The sequence below is a fragment of the Microtus ochrogaster genome, unplaced genomic scaffold (genome assembly GCF_000317375.1).
Source record: "Microtus ochrogaster isolate Prairie Vole_2 unplaced genomic scaffold, MicOch1.0 UNK164, whole genome shotgun sequence".
In the NCBI taxonomy this organism is placed as follows: Eukaryota; Metazoa; Chordata; class Mammalia; order Rodentia; family Cricetidae; genus Microtus; species Microtus ochrogaster.
This window is the reverse complement of record NW_004949262.1, coordinates 35,453-39,643: the sequence shown is the minus strand read 5'-3', so window position 1 is coordinate 39,643 and position 4,191 is coordinate 35,453. Positions and strand designations below refer to the sequence as shown.

Below are 4,191 nucleotides of genomic sequence, written 5' to 3'. Positions count from 1 at the left end.
TGCAGCCTGGATTCAAACTTCCTACTGTAGCTGAGGCTGACTCTGGTCTTCAGATCTGCCAGTTTCCTCCGCCTAAGTGTTGGGTTAAAGTCGAGTCCAGAGCCTGGTCATGCCAGGCCAACACTACCAACTGAACCATATCCCCAGCTCCAGAAAGCTTTCCTAACTGTTTTAAGGAAATCACAATTAGCAGGAAGGTGCTGAACAAATGGCCGAGGAAGAGGGGACTGGTTGAGGTTTATGTCTCCCTGGGGAGAAGAGAGCAGCCTGTAGTGGTCTGTTCAGCTGTTTCCTCGCTGTTCCGTAAACCCTAGCTCTTTCTGGTGTCAGATCTCTTGACTGGTGTTCCACACTTGAAAAATAATATTAAAATTGAGCTTCACTCAGAAAGCTTGTGATCTGAGAATATAGCGGGCAACATCCTAGAGATGTTTTACATCTCATTCCAGTCAGCAGATTATGCAGAATGTGAAAGTGTTCTTCCTTACCTTGGACCCAACATTTCGCTATAGTTTTAAATTTGATTTTACATTTACTTTCTTTATCTAATGTGTATGTACTACATGTGTGCCTGGTGCCTGAAGAGGTCAGAAAAGGTCATCAATTCCCCTAGAACTAGTGTTATAGATGGTTGTGAGTTATCATATGGATGCAGCAAATAGAACCCAGGTCCTCTGCAAGAGTAACAAGAACTCTAAACCACTAAGACCCCTTTCCAGCCCCAACCTATGCTTGGAATTGATTTTAGAGACACAGAAATTGCCAACTAGCACAGTTGATTTCTGTATAACTCCCACCCCCAGCTGCTCCTGGTAATAACAGCTTACATGATCAATGTCCACAGCATATAACCAAAACCAGACTTGAGGTTTTGCAATATTGACTACTTTATATGTGATATACTTAGATATCACTTTTGATGTCTCCCCCAAATTCACCCACTGAAACTCATATCCCTTCATTCATATTAATAGGGGAGGACTTTAAGAGTTGATTGATGGGGCCTGGGTAGAAGAATTTGTGTGAATGGAGTCAGAGGACATCAGAGGCCCCTCTGTGAGGAGCACATCCTCATCAGGCACTGACTTCATTGATTTTAGACTCTCAAGCCTATAGATCGTGAGAACACATATCTGTCACTTGTGAATTGTCCAGACTCAGCTATTCTGTTACAGTGGCTCCAATGGATTAAGACAGGCCCTGTGGTTCATCTGAGGACGATGGCTCAGCAGCAACTCCATCATGGTTGCAGACATTCTGGAATTTTCTAAGAGCTGTCATCCTGCCCATGGTCCCTTTTGCATGACCCTTGGCCACACCCTCTCCTGGGCATTGCAGTGACTTTCCCTCCAGGATGTCCGAGGGCTGCAAGAACGAGAGAGACAGCTGTCGATGCTAGCTGAGCTGAGCTGTCTGCCTTTCTCCTTGAGATGTAGTAAGCAGCTGACATTTCTACAGGATTCTGAACTGATAAAATGTTTGATTTAGTCATGCTTCCTTATCAGCATGGGAAATTAGACTGTATCCTACAGTTAGCATCTGACAAGGGAAAACTCTGTCTGACAAGGTTGGAAGGTTCCCATTCAGGTGTTAACTCATTTCATAGCCACATTTATGATTTCTGCTCTCCTAATTTGCTGTCCTGTTTAATAGATGACAAACTTACATGCATGCCAAAGATTTCCTTTCAAATAAATTCATGATTATTGTCAGCAACTGTTGGATTTGAATACCTATTTATTTCTATTTTAGGACATTCTTATTCTAGTGTCTCAGTCAGGTGTTTTATTGCTGTGAACAGATGCCAAGACCAAGGCAACTCTTACAAAAGAAAGAATTTTTGTTGTGGTGGTTGTTTTTCAGCAGTTTTTGTGGTTTTATTTAAACATGGATTAAAACATGCATGCAAGCTATGGTAGCCCAGCATTGGGGTTGGTGGCTCTGGTGGCATTGGGGTTGGTGACTCTGGTGGTGATGGGGTTGGTTACTCTGGTGGCATTGGGGTCGGTGACTCTGGTGGTGTTGGGGTTGGAGGCTCTGGTGGCATTGGGGTTGGTGGCTCTGGTGGCCAGCTGTGTTGATCTTTCTACCATGTTCCTTGGAGGAAACATTGTGAGCAGTCTCAGCTCAGTAAGATTTGCTGGACATCAGAAATCCTTTCAGCTCCTTGATATTGTGAACCAGCAACTTCCTGACTCCGCTAGGCAGATGTGCTTGGTTTTCTTGCTCTTCCCATAACCAATGCTGGACATTAGGATCCGGCCCTTGAATCTTCTCTGTACACTGCTCTCGACACCTCTGGGTTTGAGGCAGTTTCACTTAATTTTGACATATCCGTCTGACTGGTGCTGGGTGAACTTCTTGGTCCTGTTTTTGAGGACCTTGGACTTCAGCAGAGGCTGGAGGGCAGCCATAATGATGCAAAAGAGATGGCAGCCACCTCACAGGTAGTGCTGAGGAAGAAGAAAAGAAAGTATTTAACATGGTGGTTTGCATGACAGCGTGCAGGCAGTCAGGGTGTTGGAGCAGTAGCTGAGATCTCCTTTGTACTCCACAAGCAGTAGACAGGGACAGACCAGGCATTCAAAAACCTCCAAGATCAGAGTGATACATCTTCTCCAGGAGGCCACACCCCTTAATCTTTCCCAGTACATCAACTGATGACTGAGTCTCTGGGGATCATTGTCACACAGTGAACATGTGTACCTGGGTGTACACTACATGTGGGCCAGTGTCCTCAGCGGCCAGAAGAGGGTGTTGGATCCCTTGTCCAAGGTGGTTATGAGTCTTCTGGCATGGGTCCCCTGGAAGAGGAAATGCTCACGCCTGCTGAGCCATCTTGCCTGCTCTTGTATTTTTCTATCTCTATATGCTCAGAGTTGCATAAAAGTGTCATGGTCCAAAATAAGTCGCAAGTGGAAAATGTTTAAGACATTGTGATATAAACTACTGTTTTTTTTTGTTTTGTTTTGGTTTTTCTAGACAGAGTTTCTCTGTGGTTTTGGAGCCTGTCCTGGAACTAGCTCTTGTAGACCAGGCTGGTCTCGAACTCACAGAGATCCACCTGCCTCTGCCTCCCAAGTGCTGGGATTGAAGGTGTGTGTATATTTGTTTTGTATTCTGTAACCTTACTAAAATAACTTACCAGTTCTCATAGTGTTATGTTCTTGTTTTTGGTTTGGGAAGGGGGAACCAAGGGAGCCCTGCCTGTGTAAAGAACAGATAAAGTCTTGAGTGCACGTGTATTGTAGTCATAGGCACCACAATGTCAAAGGACCAAATGCCTCAATTCCACGGGAATAGATGAACTTCCCTCTGCCCCACCAGCACAGGGAGTTTCAGTGTGTTGGCTCACACCTTTAATCCCAGTACTTTGGAGTCCTGGGGCTTTAATCCCAGCACTAGGGAGGTGGAGACAGAAGGGGTATGACTCAGTGGAGAGAGGACTATAAGGTGTGAGGAGACAGGAGCTCAAATGCAGTCTGAGGCAGCAGTCTGAGGACAGCATAGACACTTTGGTCTGAGCATTGGTATAGGTAAAAGGTCTCTCTAGTGGTTGGCCACTCTGCTTCTCTGATTCTTCAGCTTTCACTCCTGATAGCTGACTTCAGCTTATTCTTATTAAGAATAATTAGAAGCCAGTTGGTAGTGGACACTTTTAATCCCAGCACTCGAGAGGCAGAAGCAGGCATATCTCTGTGAGTTCGAGGCCAGCCTGGTCTACAAGAGCTAGTTCCAGGAGAGGCTCTGAAAGCTACAGAGAGCAAGGCAGTGGTGGCACAGGCCTTTAATCCCAGCACTTCGGAGGCAGAGGTAAGTGGATCATTTTGAGTTTGAGGCCAGCCAGACGTAGGAGAGGCAGGTAGGAGAGGTAGAGGTAGAGGTAGAGGTAGAGGTAGAGGTATTTTTTGTAGGGCTGGGTTTGTAGCTAGGTGAAATCTTGTTTTGTCCTTCTGTGGTGATTGAAAGTTTTGCTGGGTATAGTAGTCTAGGCTGACATCTGTAGTCTCTTAATGTCTGCATAACACTTGAGTACAACCTTCTGGCTTTCATTGTCTCCACTGAGAAGTCAGGTGTAATTCTGATGAGTCTGCCTTTTTATGTTACTTGTCCTTTTTCCTTTGCAGATCTTAATATTTTCTTTACTCTCTATGTTTAGTGTTTTATTATGTGGCGAGGGGACTTTTTTGG

At 45.0% G+C, this 4,191-nt stretch overlaps 1 pseudogene; it reads right to left on the bottom strand.

Moving 5' to 3' along the window:
- Positions 1-1,910: 1,910 nt before the first annotated feature.
- On the bottom strand, positions 1,911-2,414 carry LOC106144480 (annotated as a pseudogene).
- Between the last annotated feature and the right edge of the window lie 1,777 nt (positions 2,415-4,191).